This window comes from Triticum aestivum, chromosome 2B (assembly GCF_018294505.1).
Source record: "Triticum aestivum cultivar Chinese Spring chromosome 2B, IWGSC CS RefSeq v2.1, whole genome shotgun sequence".
NCBI classification, from domain to species: domain Eukaryota; kingdom Viridiplantae; phylum Streptophyta; class Magnoliopsida; order Poales; family Poaceae; genus Triticum; species Triticum aestivum.
Genome location: NC_057798.1, coordinates 56051511 through 56071081, shown reverse-complemented (window position 1 = coordinate 56071081; position 19571 = coordinate 56051511).

The following is a 19571-nucleotide window of genomic DNA, read 5'->3' as shown; positions in this document are numbered from 1 at the left end:
TATAGTTGCGGTCGAGAGGCAAAAGTTTCTCGATACGTGTCGGTCCTCGATGCAACAACACGGTTGTGCTTCGCTTCGTATACAGCTATAATTTGTCAACCGATCGGCCACTCTGTTCCGGTCCCTGCTAATTCTCTGTGAAACAAACTCACTGAAATTCATCATAGTTTTGACCCCATGAACAAGACGCCTATAAGCCGTGCATACTAGTTCATCGTTAGAGAAAATGGGCCAAATCGAATCCCCAATGATCATCGACGGTTCTGTATGTTGTAGTGTGACAGCCATCCCCTGCATAATAGGATAAATCTCCGCTCCAAGGGCGTCATTGCAGTGAGACACATGCTGGTAAGCAGCGAATATAATGGATCCATCATGTCGCGGTGTAACCTTCTAAGAAGTGTGTGAATTGGACTAACAAGTGCTTAATAATATGAGGTGTGGGTAAAATGATAGCGCCAAACTAGCAAACAGAGAAATGATAAAAAAATAATTAAAAAATCATCCACATGCAAAAGTCATTAATACATAAATGCATATTTGATCATGTATGTCCACATAATAATGTAGTGTTAAGCTTACAACATTAGAAAATGCACCCGTCATAGAAAGTGTCCTTACAATCACGGTGGGTCTACCACTTCGACCGCACCCATGTCTTCTAAGCATATGGAACAAATTTAGACAGACGCATTTACCTCATCCAGCGCCTTCTCCTTGCTAAGTTGGAGAAACGCTGACAAGCTCAAGGTGTGAAGGAGAGTTTCACTTTCATGTTGAAGTCGAAGCCGGAGTCGCCCCTCACTCCAAAACAACAGTTGTCTTCGAGTGTCTGCGAGAGTTTCTCAAGGTTTCCCCAAAGTTTTTTTTAGAAAAACATGTAACTTTATTCATACTCATAACAATTACATGTACATTGATTTGGACCTAAGATCCAAAAAAATACAAAGTAACTCCTATGACTAAGAATTACAATGAAATCTCTTGAAAACACCTTCGTCACGGCGTCAATTTCTACTCGAAGAAATACTCCAAAAACTTCGGTAAACAGGCTGCAATTGGACTGGAGCAACGATGTTGTCACTCTTTCACTCGCACGAACATTACCAATAATGGTTTTTGAAAGCACCTTGAGTGGCCCATCAAAAGGATGGAAAGCCTTGATCGACGAATGTACTTGGGCCGGGGATTATCCCCTAGAAGCGCAGGCTGTCGAATCACTATATCTTTGATATGGTGTCGATGAAAGATTTCACCTCCACAAAGAATCAGACCAACAAAAAAGGAAAACTAGACGCGCTGGTGGGCCATGTATAGAGTTGGCGCATCTGGGCCCTTGTCGTGGCAGCACTCTGGGCCGGCCCTTGGCGACTATCGGTGTCAAAACCGGCGGATCTCGGGTAGGGGGCCCAAGCTATATGTCTGAGGACCGATGGTAACTATGGACAAAGGACACAACATTTACCCAGGTTCGGGCCCTCCTAATGGAGGTAAAACCCTACTCATGTTTGATTATATACGAAGGGTATAAGAGTTACAAGAGTTGATCTACCATGAGATCGTATTGGCTAACCCTAGATTGGATAGCCTAGCAATGTTGTGATCATGCCTCCGATCTTACCCTCCGATTTATATAGACATCAGAGGGGCTTAGGGTTGTACAAAGTCGGCTTAACAGAAAGGAAATAACATATCCGGACACCTATACTTGCCATCCACGCATACGGGGGTCCCTTCCGGACACGAGAGGTGATCTTCTGTCTTGTATCTTGACGGCCCATCAGTCCGGACCATATCCAATAGACCGGACGCCCGAGTGCAAGAGCATATTTATCCCTAAGGTGTTTTGGTGATTGATGACAATGCTATTGCGGACTAATCGTGTGCGTTGAGTTTTCAGAGATTCATCCTTTGGCACGAGATGATTCCCTCCCCTCGAAGTGTTATTCAAGACGGTGCAGCTCTTTCGTTTCTATGTTGGTGGACTAGTTTCGTAGGAGTCACCGTACTATCAAGAGGGGGTCTGCTTTGGTAAGGCTAGGGTGGAATCAACACGTACACATCATTGTCACACCCTCTGAGCCTTTCCGTTTCAATGGAGAGCTCTTCCCCCTTCTCTTGAGCATCGCTTGGTCCCAGCGGTAGTACCGCGGGCCACAGCGGTAGTACCGCTCGAGTGCATCAAGCGGCAGTACCACTCCTCAGCGGTAGTACCGCTTGGAGCCTCCACCGTAGTACCGCTGCGGCTCCATGCTCCTACCGCCTCGACTCGAGGACTCGTTTTTCGTGTCGGGTTTTGCAACACTAGTTGCGGTAGTAGAGGCGGTAGTACCGCTCCTAAGCGGTAGTACCGCCCTTACCACTGCGGTAGTACCGCTTTGGGTCTAGGTCCTCCTTTTGCTCCTCGCTCCCCTCTTCTGCACGACAGTACCACAAGGTGGGACGGTAGTACCGCTGGCCACAGCGGTAGTATCGCCCACCCCAGCGGTAGTACCGCCCTTTGCGGGGCTGCTTGGAGGGTAACGGTTGGATTGTTCCCCCCACTATATAAGGGGGTCTTCTTCCCCAAAGTTGACCTACCTCTTCCCCCAAAAGCTCCATTGTTGCTTCAAGCTCCATTTTTTCCCGATCTCTCTCCCTAGCCAATAAAACTTGTTGATTTGTTCGGGATTGGTTGAGAAGGCCCCGATCTACACTTCCACCAAGAGAAATTTGATTCCCCCACTAATCCCTAGCAGATCTTGTTACTCTTGGGTGTTTGAGCACCCTAGACGGTTGAGGTCACCGCGGAGCCATAGTCCATTGTGGTGAAGCTTCGTGGTGTCGTTGGGAGCCTCCAATTAAGTTGTGAAGATAGCCCCAACCTTGTTTGTAAAGGTTCGGTCGCCGCCTTCAAGGGCACCAATAGTGGAATCACGGCATCTCGCATTGTGTGAGGGCGTGAGGAGAATACGATGGCCCTAGTGGCTTCTTGGGGAGCATTGTGCCTCCACACCGCTCTAACGGAGATGTACTTCCCCTCAAAAGGAAGGAACTTTGGTAACACATCCTCGTCTCCATCAGCTCCACTCTTGGTTATCTCGTGCCTTTACTTGTGCAAGCTTATTTGTGTTGCATTCCTTGCTTGCTTGTGCACTTGTTGATTGTTGCATCATATAGGTTGCTCACCTAGTTGCATATCTAGACAACCTACTTTAATGCAAAGTTTAATTTGGTAAAGAAAAGCTAAAAATTGTTAGTTGCCCATTCACCCCCCCTCTAGTCAACTATATCGATCCTTTCAATTAGTATCAGAGCCTCGTCTCTTTTTTAAGGACTTTGTCGTCCGAAGAGTGTGGTTGACACCATAGACGGTAGGGAGGAGCACTCCGGTGTGAATCCAAGCTTGTCTACGGGTGATGGGGGAACCGCGGTCTCTCGTGAGGAATTCAATGTGTCTTTGGACACATTGAAAACCTCCATGACGACAGAGGTTGAAAGCATGTTTAATAAATTCTTAGAAGGACTTAAACTATCTACCTCGCCGATGAAAGTGGGTGATCCCACTAACAAGGTGACAGATGCTAGCTCCGACAAGGGGGGGGGCTAATAGTGAAAAGGGTCCTTCTACTAGTGGTAGAAATGGCACCGGCATCTTTGCCCATGTGAAACCTCCAACTTATGGAGGACTGATTCCTTCCACTCATTTAAATCATGTTGGCCCTCCTCCTAAGATTGTGAAAAATGAGGACTTTGATTCTTGGGTTTATCGCTTCAAGCGTCATTTAAATCATGTGAATACTAATCTTTGGAGAATCATTAAAGAGGGTTTCTATCTGCATGACCGAAGCAACTTCACCCCTAGAGAAGCCGTGGACAATCAATTCAATGAGAATGCTCTTTTCATCATCCAAGATGCAATCCCCCCCCAAAGATCTCCCTTATCTTCGACCCTATGCCATGGCCAAAGACGCATGGCATTGTGTTGTGTCTCTCTATCGGGGAAGCGTAAGCATTCAACGCTCCAACTATGAAGTGGTGCAAGATGAAGCCGATGAGTTTGCAATGAAAGAAGATGAAGAACCTCGTGAGCTCTTTTGGAGAGTAACAAAGCTCACGGTCTCACTCCAAGATCATGGGAGCAAGGACACGGATGACAATTGGATCAAGCGAAAGTTCCTCAAGGCCATGATGCCCTACAACGGCCATGTCCTCTGTCATCCGTCAAAGACCGGACTTCCACTCCATGACTTCAAATGAAGTGTTGGATGAGTTCATGGCAATGAGCATCTTGGACAAGACTGCCGACAACGTGGTGTGCGTTCTCAAAGAACAAAGAAGCCCAATCTTGCCTTGAAGGCCAAGGTTATTGATGAAGAAGAGGGAGAAGAGGAAGATGAGGAGAGCAACCCCGAAGATACAAAATATGATTATCACGAGCACATGGCCCTTGCTTCAAGGCAATTTTGGAGAAAGAAGAACACAAGGCCCAACTTCAACAAGAACAACTCAAGTGGCTTCAAGGGCAAGCAACGAGTAAGAACTTGTTACAACTGTGTCAATGTGAGCCACTTCGTTGTGGATTGTCCTTACGAGAGGCGGGAAGACAATGGTGGCAAGCTCATCCGAAAAGACAAAGCCAAGTCCTTCCAAACAAGAACAACTTCACCAAAAAGACTCCTACTCGAGGGTTGGTGGTTCAAGAAGAATACCATGAGGATGACGATGATGATGAACATAGTGAAGCAATGGCCATGGCCTCCGTTGCCATTGCCACAACTCCCCGGGTGTCTCTCTTCGATTCACCCAACAAGAACATCACCGCCAAGTGCCTCATGGCCAAAGCCTCTAACAAGGTAACCCCCAACATCAAAACCACCATCATTACTAATCCCTCCTTGACAGATTGCATTGATGAAAATGAGGGGTCTAGTGAGGAAGTAAATGAATTTGAGTCTTTTATGAGTAAGCTCAAGGGCAAATCCAAGAAGCACTTCGTTGCTCTCTTGGAACAACTTGGTGAAGCCAATGACATGATCGAGGCTCATGAAGAAACCATCTTTAAGATGGAAGGCCATAGTCATGACTATGCCGATGAGATATCGGATCTCTCTAATGCTATTGAGGAAAAGCATGGACATCGTTTGGCTCTTGAGGAGTCACACAACGATGACCATGCTAAGTTAAAGAAAGATCTTAATCATGCTCTTGTCGTGTCTCGTGTGCTAACTTCCGAGAAGGCTAAACTTGGCGTTGACCATGCTAGACTCAAGGAGGAGTTTGACTTACTCAACAAGGCCCACGAGGTCTTAAAGGGTGCTCATGCTAGCCTCAAGGAGTCTCATGATCAACTCCAAGTTAAGCTAACCAAAGAAAAGGCCACCTTTCCTCATATGGTATTAACTGATAATGCAAATGCCACTAACCCGTGTTGTGAGCATGTGCATCTTGTGGAGGAGAATGCCAAGTTGAAGGAGCAACTTGAGAAAGGACTTGTGACATGCATACAAGGTGAGAAGAACCTCAACGGCCTTTTGAGAAATCAAAAGGAAGTTGTGGCCAAGGAGGGAGTTGGGTTCACACCCAAGTCCAAGAACAAGAAGAAGAACGACAAGACCAAACGACCTACTCCTCTCAAGCAAACTTTTGTGAAGGAGGGAGAGGGTGCTCATAAGGAGAAGAAGAACAATGTGAAGGGTGGTGATGTCAAAAAGGGCAAAGCCACCTCTTCCAACAAAGTCGGCGACTTTAACCCTTCTTATGTGTTGTGCCGTGCTAGTGATGGGCATGTTTGTGCTAAGTTTGTTGGTTCTTCTTATGAGTACATTGAATGGTCTATTTGGGTTCCTAAGACCCTTGTTACTAACATCAAAGGACCCATTACTAAATTGGCACCTAAAACCAAGCATTGATCTCTTGTAGGTGTTTGCTTCTGGTGGGGGGTCATGGTTGCTCGATAGTGGAGCAACAAATCATATGACCGGGAGCAATGACTTGGTGGTGGACGTGCACAAGATCCCATCTATGCCCACCAATGTCGAGTGGGGTGATGCCTTGTCTTCTAAGGTATTGGATCTTGGCAAGGTTGTCATTTCTCATGATCTAACGATCAAGAAAGTCATGCTTGTTGAGTCCCTTGCGTACAATCTACTTTCTGTTCGTCAACTTGCACTCATGGGCTTTGCCACTTTCTTTGATATTGATACCGTGGCCCTCTTGTGGAGCAAGACTCTTAAAGTAGCCTTTGTTGGGCATGTCGAGAACGGTCTCTATGTGATTAACTTTTCGGAGCGACCCACTAAGACCGCGACATGTCTAATGGCTAAAGTTGATGTGGGATGGCTTTGGCATCACCGTTTAGCCCACATCAATATGAGATCTTTGCAAAGTCTTCTCAAGGGGGACCATGTCCGTGGACTAACAAATGTTAGTTTTGCCAAAGATCGTGCTTGCAGTGCTTGTATCGAAGGAAAGCTTCATGAAAAGGCTCACCCTCCCACGACTATCATCTACTTGAAGAGACCCTTGGAGCTCCTTCACATGGATCTCTTTGGGCCTCCATCCTTTGATAGTCTTGGAGGTAGAAAGTATTGCTTGGTGATTGTGGATGATTATTCAAGGTACACTTGGGTATTTTTCTTCAAGAGGAAGAGTGAGACTCAACAAACCGTCATCGACTTTGCAAATGAAGCTCAACGTTAACATGATGCAAAGATCTTGACAATAAGAAGTGACAACGGCACCGAGTTCAAGAACTACACCTTGGATGAGTTTCTTAGTGATGAGGGGATCAAACATCAATACGTTGCACCATATACCCCTCAACAAAATGATGTCGCGGAGAGGAAGAACCGGACGTTGATGGATGCGACAAGGACCATGATGGCAAAGTTCAAGTCTCCATACAACTTTTGGGCTGAAGCCATCAACATAACATGTCATGCATCCAATCGGCTCTATCTCCGCAAAGGATTGAACAAGACTCCTTATGAAATACTTACTGGTAACAAGCCCAACCTCAAGTACTTCCGGGTGTTCGGGTGTAAGTGTTTCATCCTCAAGAAAGGTGTTCGCTTGTCTAAATTTGAGGCTAGAGCTTATGAGGGCATATTTTTTGGTTATGCTACAAACTCTCATGCTTACCGTGTCCTCAACAAGTCCACCAGACTCATTGAGGAGACGTGTAACGTGGAGTTTGACGAAAATAACGGCCCCCAAGTGGAGCAAAGTGGTACTTGTGATGTAGGTGATGAAATTCCTCCCCAAGCCATAAGAAGAATGGGTGTGGGTCATATCCTACCCATTGAGGAACCCCTTGTGGCCGAAGGAGAAGGACAATGCTCCACTCAAGTGGAGCCATCACCAACCCAAGACCCACACGCTTCCAAAGAACAAAGTGAAGGCCCTCAACCTTTTGAACAAGACCAAGGGCAAGATTAACCTCAAGATGGTGGTGAACCACCAAATGATGCCCAAGGTCAAGTTATCCCCCTCGAGCAAGTTCAAGATCAAGAGCAAGCTCAAGATCTAGAACAAGCTCAAGACGGCGCTCAAGATAATCAAGTTAACCCTCCTCCTTCCACATCCAAGGAGGAATTAGAGCGTCGTGCCGCGAAGATTGCTTCCAAGCTCACCACCAAAGGTCATCTCATGGAGAATGTGGTTGGAAGCCTAAGAAAGGGGGTAAGCACTCATAGACAATTAGCAAACTATTGTGAACATCATGTGTTTGTCTTTTGTGTTGAACCCCAAAAGGTCTATGAGGCGCTCGAAGATTCGGATTGGCTCAATGCCATGCATGAAGAACTCAACAACTTCGAGTACAACAAGGTGTGGAGATTGGTGCCAAGGCCATCAGGGAACCACAATGTCATTGGAACCAAGTGGATATTCAAGAACAAGCAAGATGCTCATGGGAACATCATTCGCAACAAGGCAAGATTGGTAGCACAAGGCTAGTCACAATTCGAGGGTATCGACTATGGTGAAACCTTTGCTCCCGTTGCTCGCCTTGAATCCATTCATTTGTTGATTGCTTATGCTTCCCATCACAACTTTAAGTTACAACAAATGGATGTGAAGAGTGCTTTTCTTAATGGTCCTATTAATGAGTTGGTTTATGTCAAGCAACCCCCCGGGTTCGAGGATCCCTGCTTCCCAGATCACGTGTATCAACTCTATAAGACACTTTATGGCCTTAAGCAAGCCCCACGTGCGTGGTATGACCACCTTACCGAGTTGTTGCAAGATCGTGGATTTGAGGTTGGGAAAATCGATCCCACTCTTTTTACTAAGAAGGTCAAAGGGGAGTTATTTGTATGCCAACTATATGTTGATGATATTATATTTGGTTCCCCTAACAAAGCTTTCAATGAGGAATTTGCCGCTCTCATGACCTCTTAGTTCAAGATGTCTTCGATGGGAGAGTTGAAGTTCTTCCTTGGTTTTGATCAAGCAAAGAAGAGAAGGTACCTTCATCAACCAAGCCAAATACACTCAAGACATGCTAAAAAGATTCAAGCTAAGCGATGTCAAGCCGGCTTCTACTCCAATGCCCACCAAGTGCCAACTTGACATTGATCCCAATGGTAAAGCGGTGGATCAAAAGGTATATCGCTCCATGATTGGCTCCTTGCTTTACCTTTGTGCATCTAGACTGGATATCATGTTGAGTGTGGGAATGTGTGCACGGTTTCAAGCCGCACCGAAGGAAAGCCACTTTGTGGCGGTCAAGCGAATCTTCCAATATTTGGCTCATACCCCAAACTTTGGCTTATGGTACCCAAGAGGAGCAAACTTCAAGCTAGAAGGATATACGGATTACGATTGGGCGGGAGACAAAGTGGAGAGGAAGTCCACTTCCGGAGGGTGCCAATTTTTTGGTTGCTCTTTGGTGAGTTGGTCTTCCAAGAAGCAAAGTTGTGTGTCTCTCTCGTCCACCAAAGCGGAGTATGTGGCGGCCGGTAGTTGTTGTGCACAACTCTTATGGATGAGGCAAACTTTAAAGGAGTACAGTGTCATTTGTGACAAAGTGCCTCTTTGGTGTGACAATGAAAGTGCCATCAAGATTTCTCTCAACCCGGTACAACATTTCAAGACGAAGCATATTGAGATTCGGTATCACTTCATTCGGGATCACATTAGGCGAGGGGAGATCAAGCTCAAGTATGTTAATACTCATGATAACCTTGCAGATATTTTCACGAAGCCCTTGGATGAAGCAAGATTTCGTGAGTTAAGGCATGAGCTAAATATCATTGATTCGAGCAATGTGTTTTGAACCCATGCACACCCCACCACATTCAACTTGTTGTCTAGTTTAGGTGTAGGCATGGACATAGGGGGAGTGGTGTTCTCTCAATGAACTCTTCCTCCCCTCATTATGCATAAATTGATCGTGTCTTTCACATTAACCATTTTTTATGGTACTTGTGCTTCAAGGACGAGTTTTGGTCATGGGCCCAAGGTTAAAATCTTCGGGGCGCCATAGCTCTTGACTCAAACATAGGTGGCCTCGGCCACCGCCCTCTCTTGAAGAGGTGTGTTTCTTGTCCCCTTGCTAGTGTTCTTGCTGTCGAGTTTTATTTCCTCTTCTTGCAGTTGGTTTTCTCTGTTTTTTTTCGAGCAAAGTCGTCTGTTGTCTAGTTGTTGAGCCTTGTTAGGCGGTACTACCGCTGGTGGTGCGCAGTACTACTGCTTATGTTGACAAGCGGTACTACCGCCCACCAGCGCGGTACTACTGCCGAGGGGCGGGACCAGGGGGTTATGTCGGGGCAGGGGAGGTTTCATCTCCCCCATACCCATTCGCTCCGCCCCCTCGTTCCTCTTCGTCTCTCCAGCATCGCCTCGCCGCGGGAGGGCTCCGGCGGGCCGTCGTCTTCGGGCTATCCATCTCCATTTCCTTCAGTGGAGTCGATCCCCACCTCGTCCTCTTGCCATGGATGCCGGTATTGCCCCCGTTCCTCCTCTCTTTTTGTCTAGATTTCAGATCTAGCATCCTAGGGGCAATAGTGGTTGCATCTCTCGATTTTTGGCTAAATCTAGGCTTGAGTAGGTCGGAGAAGGCAACTAGACTATTTGGATTAGTGTTTGGTAGGAGTATTTTTCAATTTGGAAGGCCAGTAGTGCCGGATTTGACCACGTTAGTAGGGAACCGCCGTTTCCCCGTTTCGAGCGGTACTACCGCTCTCATTGGCGCGGTACTACCGCTCGGGCGGTATTGCCGCTTCCAGGTCGCGGTACTACCATTTCTTGCCTAGTTCCTTCATGTTCCTACCATTTCCTGATCTCGTTCGTTGTGTTTGTTGGCTTATGCTCGTTCTTTCTGGTTGTTTCGTGTGTTTGGTTCCAGGTGATGAACATCCTGAGCAGCAAGCCCGCCGTGTCAACCCCGGTCGTGCAATGTCAAAGCACTACCGCACATCTAAGTCAGCAGGTGGTTCATCTAGTGCTCCACCGCCTCCAGCGGGTGCTTCCTCAAGTGCTCCACCTCCGCCTCAGCTCAAGAAGAAGTCTGCCGTCAAGCTGAAGCCGAGGGGAAAACTGTGACTGAAATGAATGCCAAGGAGTTCTAGGCAAGGCGTCGCTACAACCCCTATGTGGAAGACCAAGAACCTACTTTGGTCAACCGTCTGTTCTGGAACCGCTTTAAGTTTGCCATCTTCTTTGATGTGATCAAGGCCAAGAAGAATCTCTATGTTGATGTGCGCTCCATCGACACGGACTTTATGGAGAAAGACCATGAGTACTTTGGTGAAGCCCTTCAGATGTGCTCTCAGTTGAACATTCTTAGGATAATGCAATTCAACAAGGACTTTGATGCAGATACAATGGCTCAATTCTATGCCACTGTCCATCTAGGAACTGATGAGGACAGGACTCTGACTTGGATGACAAATGGCAAGTTGCTTTCTGTCAAGTGGAAGGCTTTCATGGAGTTACTTGGGGTGGAAGATCACGGGCTTGAGACTCCAATCGGCTTCCGCCCTTGATATGTCTCCAATGTATCTATAATTTTTGATTGTTCCATGCTATTATATTACCCCTTTTGGATGTTTATGGGCTTTATTTTACATATTTATATCATTTTTGGGACTAACCTACTAACCGGAGGCCCGGCCCATATTGCTATTTTTTTTGCCTATTTCAGTATTTCGAAGAAAAGGAATATCAAACGAAGTCCAAACGGAATGAAACCTTCGGGAGCGTGATTTTTGGAACGAACATGATCCAAAGGACTTGGAGTGCAAGTCAAGAAGCAATCTAGGCGGCCAAGAGATAGGAGGGGTGCGCCCACCCCTCCTAGGTGCACCCCCTGTCTCCTGGGCCCACGAGCGGCCACCGACATACTTCTTCCTCCTATATATACCTACGTACCCCGAAAACATCCAGGGAGCCAACGAAAAACAATTTCCACCGCCGTAACCTTCTGTATCCGCGAGATCCCATCTTGGAGCCTTTGCCGGCGCTCCGCCGGAGGGGGAATCGACCATGGAGGGCTTCTACATCAACACCATAGCCCTTCCGATGAGTTGTGAGTAGTTTACCGCAGACCTTCGGGTCCATAGTTATTAGCTAGATGGCTTCTTCTCTCTTTTTGGATCTCAATACAATGTTCTCCCCCTCTCTTGTGGAGATCTATTCGATGTAAACTCTTTTTGCGGTGTGTTTGTCGAGATCCGATGAATTGTGGGTTTATGATCAAGTTTATCTATGAGAAATATTTGAATCTTCTCTGAATTCTTTTATGTATGATTGAGTTATCTTTGCAAGTCTCTTCGAATTATCAGTTTGGTTTGGCCAACTAGATTGGTAGTTCTTGCCATGGGAGAAGTGCTTAGCTTTGGGTTCATCTTGCGGTGTCCTTACCAAGTGACAGAAAGGGTTGCAAGGCACGTATTGTATTGTTGCCATCGAGGATAAAAATATGGGGTTTATATCATATTGCTTGAGTTTATCCCTCTACATCATGTCATCTTTCTTAATGCGTTACTCTGTTCTTATGAACTTAATACTCTAGATGCATGCTGGATAGCGGTTGATGTCTGGAGTAATAGTAGTAGATGTAGGCAGGAGTCGGTCTACTTGTTGCGGACATGATGCCTATATACATGATCATGCCTAGATAATATCATAATTATTCACTTTTCTATCAATTGCTCGACAGTAATTTGTTCACCCACCGTAATACTTATGCTATCTTGAGAGAAGCCACTAGTGAAACTTATGGCCCCCGGGTCTATCTTTTATCATATAAGCTTTCAATCTACTTTTATTTGCATCTTTACTTTTTGCATCTATATTATAAAATACCAAAAATATATTTATCTTATCATACTATCTCTATCAGATCTCACTTTCGCAAGTGGCCGTGAAGGGATTGAAAAACCTCTTTATTGCGTTAGTTGCGAGTTCTTCGTTTGTTTGTGTAGGTGCGTGGGACTTTTAAGGAGCCTCCTACTGGATTGATTCCTTGGTTCTCAAAAACTGAGGGGAATACTTACGCTTCTATTGCTGCATCACCCTTTCCTCTTCAAGGAAAACCAACGCAAGCTCAAGACGTAGCAAGAAGGATTTCTGGCGCCATTGCCGGTGAGGTCTTCGCTCAAGTCAAGACATACCAAGTACCCATCACAAACTCATCTCCCTCGCATTTACATTATTTGCCATTCGCCTCTCGTTTTTCTCTCCCCCACTTCACCCTTGCCGTTTTATCGCCCTCTCTTTCCCAATCTTCTCCTTTCTTTTTCGCTTGCCTTTTTCTGTTTGCTTGTGTGTTGGATTACTTGTTGCCATAGTGCAAGATAATACCAAATTGTGTGATTTCTCCAATACCAATAATAATGATTTCCTTAGTACTCCGATTGCTCCTCTTAATGATGTCGAGTCTTGTGAAATCAATACTGCTTTGCTGAATCTTGTTATGAAAGATCAATTCGCCGGCCTTCCCAGTGAAGATGCCACTACTCATCTAAACAACTTTGTTGATTTGTGTGATATGCAAAAGAAGAAAGATACGGATAATGATATTGTTAAATTGAAGTTATTTCCGTTTTCTCTTAGAGATCGTGCTTGTCACATCCCTAGCCTTGCTATGCACTTGGACTAGCTTGGTTGTTGCTTCATGTCTAAATTTTACTTAAGATTGAAATGGGGATGTTCAAACCCTAGCATTAAATCAACTCAACTAGGATGGATTAAAATCTTTTTCAATAAACCCAAAATGTCCCTAAGAAAAGTTCATGGTTTCTGGTTAAGGTGGGAACCTCTGCCAAAAATGATGAATATATTCTCAGATCATTTTTGGATTTTTGAATTAAATCATTTGTAATTGAGTTGGAGTTATAAATTTCTATAAATACTTTTATAACTCCAATAATTCTGGAAAATGTTGTGGGACTTTGTGTTAGTCCATTTAGCACCCACAAATAATTTCAGAAGAAATAAAAATGGTTTAGTAATATTTCTAAATCAAAACAGAATTGAAATATTAGAAAAAGTGAAACAAAACAGTAGAAATAAAACAAAATAGAGCTTACCTGGCGCCACCAACCGGCCCAGCACTATAGCTGGCCGGCCCAGCCCACCACGACCCCTCCCTGTAGATGGCTCCACTTGACTTGAGGCTATTCGCATATTACTTGCTTATGCTAACCATCATAATATTATCTTACAACAAATGGATGTGAAAAGTGCATTCCTCAATGGTAAGCTTGAGGAAGAAGTATATGTTGCCCAACCCCCGGGTTTTGAAGATCCAAAGAATCCTGACAAAGTCTTCAGACTTAACAAGGCCCTGTATGGCCTCAAGAAGAATTTGTTCCTCCAAGCTTAAAGTGCATTGAACGTGAATCTGCTAATTCTTCACCTGAATGTTCAAATGCTTCAACTGTTACAAATTCTTCTCCTGCCTCTGCTATCACTAATTCCTCATCTGAGGACATTGCTAGTACTACTAATGATGCAGGGCTGAAGGAATTGTACACGACATGCATGTACAAAAGCCTCAAAGGGCATCAGATTCTTTGTGATGTGCTCAAAAAGCAGATCCTCAACAGAAACCCTAGGAAAGAGGGTATTGCCTTTGAGAGGAAACTCAATGCTGATGGAACATATTGGAAGCCTGAGCAGTACCCCAAAACCTCATGGGTTGCTGCAAAGGGACCTCCAGTTGATCCATCCAACTTATCTGGCTTTACATGTGAATCTCCTCATTCTTCTGATGAGTCATTTGACTCCAACTATAAACTGTTCAAAAATCAGAATGGTGAAGTATTTGCTAGATATGTTGGGACTAACTGCAGGAACGGTTCCCCTATGAAGAAAATCTGGGTTCCCAAAAGTTATGTTGAAAGTCTTCAGGTGAATGTTCTCATGACACCACCTGTGAAGAATAAGAACCCCAGACCAAATTCTTCATATGGACCTAATTCTTCACATGGATCAAATTCATCAAATGGGTCAAAGTCTTCATATGATCATCATCGTGCTAACCCCTCTATTTCGCAGGGTAGAGCTAAGGGCTATGAATATGCGCATTATTCTTCAAATCATTATGTTCATAAGTCTTCGAAGAATTTCTCTACTTATTCATATGCTTACCCTAACCCCTCTTATGTGAAACGAAATGGATTGGCCTCTATGCCACCTTTCTCATATGGTGCTCGCAGAGTGATGAACTCTTTGCCACCCCTTCAGATGTGGGTGGTGAAGAAAAAGAACTAATCCTTTGTGCAGGGTCAGGTCTCCAGACGTGCTTTAAACGTCTGAAGAATTTGCTGGAGGCCTGACAAAGTGCCTGAAAGGACGCAGGCGAATCATGATGAAATGAACTTTCATTTCACACGTCCTCATACTGAAATATCTGTTTTACTGTTTGATGAAATTCATCTGATGAACTTGATACCATATTCTTCACTGATGAAGTATATGAGATCGTAAGTTGCACTAATTCATCTGCAGGATGATCAACCCAAAGTCAATGAGTGGGTTTTCGATAGTGGATGTACAAATCACATGACTGGTGACAAGAACCTATTGATGGATGCTCCCTTAACACCGTCGCATCTGAAGCACATCATCTTCGCTGACAAAGGCAAAAGTCAGGTATTGGGTCTAGGTAAGGTTGCGATCTCAAAGGATCGACACATGGACAAAGTCATGCTTGTCGAGTCCTTAGGATACAACCTCATGTCTGTCTTAATGCTTTGTGATCTTGATATGGTTGTTGTCTTTGGAAGATATCGATGTGTTGTGATCATGGAAGCTGACTATTCCAAAGTCTTCGAAGGCTTTAGGAGAGGAGATCTGTATACTGTTGATTTCTCTACAGGACCACAACCAACAATGTGCTTACTTGCAAAAGCTTCAGAAGGCTGGATATGGCATTGACGACTTGGTCATGCTGGCATGAGAAATCTGAACACGCTTGTGAAGAAGAAGCATGTCATTGGCATTGAGAATGTCAAATTCCTCAAGGATCACTTATGCGGAGCTTGTGAAGCTGGAAAGATGACCAAGGCCAAGCATCCAACGAAGACTATCATGACCACTACTCGTCCATTCGAATTACTTCACATGGATCTCTTTGGTCCTAATCATTATTCTGCTGTTTCAAATGATGCATCTCTATATGGCTTTGTCATTGTTGATGACTATTCTCGTTACACATGGGTACACATTGTCACTTACAAACATGAAGTGCAGGAAATCTTCAAACGATTTTCCTCGAGGGCTTCAACCAACTTTGGTGTGAAGATCAAGCACATCAGAACTGACAATGGGACTGAGTTCAAGAATTCCGGTCTTGATGGCTATCTTGATGAACTTGGTATTACTCATGAGTTATATGCTCCTTATATTCCTCAGCAGAATGGCGTCGTGGAGCGCAAGAACAGAACCCTCGTTGAAATGGCTCGCACTATGCTTGATGAATACAAAATGCCTCGTCTTTTTGGATTGATGCAATTGATACTGCGTGCCACATCATCAATTGGGTATATCTTCACAAATTCTTCAAGAAGACTGCCTATGAACTCCTCACTGACAAGAAACCAAATGTGAGTTATTTCAAAGTCTTCGGTGCTAAATGTTGGATTAGAGATCCTCATCACAATGCTAAATTTGCACCGAAAGCACATGAAGGTTTTATGCTTGGTTACGGAAAGGACTCACACACCTACAGAGTCTTCAACAACGTTGTTCACAAGGTTGTTGAAACTGTAGATGTGCGGTTCGATGAAACTAATGGCTCGCAAAGAGAGCACCTACCTTCTATGATAGATGAACCATAACCTGAGGATTCTATCAAGTTCAAGGCTACTGAGGATGTTATTCCTACCGAAGAATCTGTTGAAGAATTCATTCCAGAACGTGAAGAAAATTGAGCTGGTGCACCTGATGAAAATGCTGAAGAAAATGGTGCTGAAGAAAATGCTGATCAAATTCCTCAATGACAACCAGCTCATCCTTGCATTGCAAAAGAAGTGCAAGTTGAAAAGATCATCGATGACATTCGAGCGCCAAGTCCTCTCACACACTCAAAAGCTTCACATTTATCTAACTTTTGTGGGCACTATGCTTTTGTCTCTATTACAGAGCCCACTAAGGTAGATGAAGCATTTTTGGAGCCTGAGTGGATTCAGGCCATGCAAGAAGAATTACATTAGTTCGAGCTCAACAATGTCTGGGAACTGGTCAAACATCCAGATCCTCGCAAGCATAATATCATCGGCACAAAGTGGATCTACCGCAACAAGCAAGATGAAAATGGCCTTGTGGTGAGGAATAAGGCACGTCTTGTAGCTCAAGGCTACACACAGGTTGAAGGAATTGATTTCGATGAAACTTTTGCACCTGTTGCTAGACTTGAGGCTATTCGCATATTACTTGCTTATGCTAACCATCATAATATTATCTTACAACAAATGGATGTGAAAAGTGCATTCCTCAATGGTAAGCTTGAGGAAGAAGTATATGTTGCTCAACCCCCAGGTTTTGAAGATCCAAAGAATCCTGACAAAGTCTTGGGACTTAACAAGGCCCTGTATGGCCTCAAGCAGGCCCCTCGGGCGTGGTATGGCACTTTGAAGGAATTCTTCATGAAGAATGGCTTCACACCCGGTTCACTCGACCCTACTCTCTTTACTAAATCTTATGATGGTGAACTGTTTGTGTGCCAAATATACGTTGATGATATTATCTTTGGTTGTACTGACCAACGTTATAGTGATGAATTTGCCTATATGATGAGTAAAGAATATCATATGTCTATGATGGGAGAGTTGAAATTCTTTTTAGGTCTTCAAATTCGTCAACAGCACAATGGTATATTCATATCTCAAGAGAAATACCTCAAGGAAGTTCTGAGGAAATTCGGCATGCAAGACTGCAAAGGCGTCAAAATTCCTATGCCCACAAAGGGCCATATATGCACTGATGAAAATGGTATTGACTTCGATCACAAGGTATACCGCTCCATGATTGGCTCGTTATTGTACCTATGTGCATCTAGGCCAGATATAATGCTTAGTGTTTGCATGTGTGCCCGATTTCAAGCTGCACCAAAGGAATCACACCATAAGGCTGTGAAGCATATTCTTCGATATCTAGCTCACACACCAACACTAGGATTATGGTACCCCAAGGGCTCTACTTTTGATCTCATTGGATATTCTGACTCTGACTATGCTGGTGATCGTGTGGACCGCAAGTCAACATCTGGTACTTGTCATTTCCTTGGATGATCCTTGGTCTGTTGGTCCTCGAAGAAACAGAACTGCGTATCACTATCTACTACAGAGGCTGAGTACATCGCTGCTGGTTCTTGCTGTGCTCAACTGCTATGGATGAAGCAAACCCTCAAGGACTACGGCATCAACGTGAAGAATGTGCCTCTCCTCTGTGACAATGAGAGTGCCATCAAGATTGCTCACAACCCAGTTCAGCACTCGAAGACAAAGCACATACAGATTCGTCATCATTTTCTTCGTGATCATGTGTTGAAGGGCGACATCTCCATCATACACGTGAAGACTGAAGAACAACTAGCCGATATCTTCACAAAGCCCTTGGATGAGAAGAGATTTAGCAAGTTGCGGTGTGAGCTAAATATCTTAGAATCTTCGAATGTTCTCTGAAAAGGACACACATCCTGACACTTATGCAAAATTGATGACTTAGATGTGCAACACATGAAGAAACATTTTTCTTCAATAAATGAAGAATAACACTCTAAGTGTGAAGAAATTAATGAAGAATTTGATTCTCAGAACCCTACGACAATTGTATGCGGTGTCTGAAATCATCATTCTTATACGGTGGGTCACGCCACCACCAAAGTTGAAAATCTTCATTTTTGAAATTCCTCGGTTTTTCTTCAGTCTTTCAAATTCTTCAACTTTGCAAAATCTTCAATGTTTCCGTTGTTTTTCTTCATTGACTATATATATATAGGGTGGGTCTATTATGATAACACCCTTAAGAGTCTTATTCTGCACACCACTTTCTTATTCTGCTAACACCCGACCCGCCCCGAACGACCGAACCTAACACTAAAAACAACCGCCCGCCTTCCTAATAAGAAAGAAAAAACAGCCAGCCACCCCCACTTCTTCCTCCCCACCCACCCCGACCACTTCCTCCCCATTATCCACCCCACCTCCGCGACGCCCGCCGACCACCACCTCGCGACGCGCCGCCCGGCCGGCCACCCACCACCTCCGAACGCGCCGCCCGGCCGGCCACCCACCACCTCCGAACGCGCCGCCCGTCCAGCCACCCGACCCCTCACCACGCGCCGCCCGGCCGGCCACCTACCCCCTCACCACGCTCCGCCCGGCCGGCCACCGATCCCTCCCGACGCGCCGCCCGGCCGGCCACCCACCCCCTCTAGCTATGCCGCCTCCCTTCACCACCTTCCTCCTAGCCCCCCTCGCCTTCATCCTCATCTGGCAGCCCGACTTCCGCCAGATCCGCACCATGGCTGCCGCCCGGGAGCTGTGATAGCCCGGATCCGACTCGCCTCCTCCACATCGGGCAGCCACATCCTTCCACAACCTTCTTCTAGCTAGCGGCGTCCTCCCTCATCGTCGGCCACGGCGCCGGAGCCACTGGCTTTTGCTGCTGTGCATGATTTGTTTGCCCCAGGCGAGCATGCTGCAGAATCGGTGGCGATGGATGGATGCAGTTCGGGTGAGGCAGCAGCTCGCGCCATGAATTTCCAAGAGGGTGAGTTTGCATCTCGAGCCGTGCAGTTCATGGCAGTGTGCTATTTCCGTGTGCTTTTCGTAGTTTCAGTCGATCAGCGGCACCACGTCGTCACTCGTGGAGCACGCGCCTGCAGCTCTCCCCTCTACTCCACGCAGTTCGCCGACGGTGGGGAGACAAGTGGACTGCATCCGATCCACAATGCACTGCAACACTCGGACGACTATGTTGCATGAAGATCATGGCGCGAGCTGCTCTTCCTAGGTGTCCTCTGGAAACAACCGGTAGCCATGTCCCTTTGAATGAGGAGCATTTGTTGCTATCACCGGATCCGCCCCTACCTTGCCATTTCCTCCTCTCAATCTTGAAAACTAGGGATTCAGGCA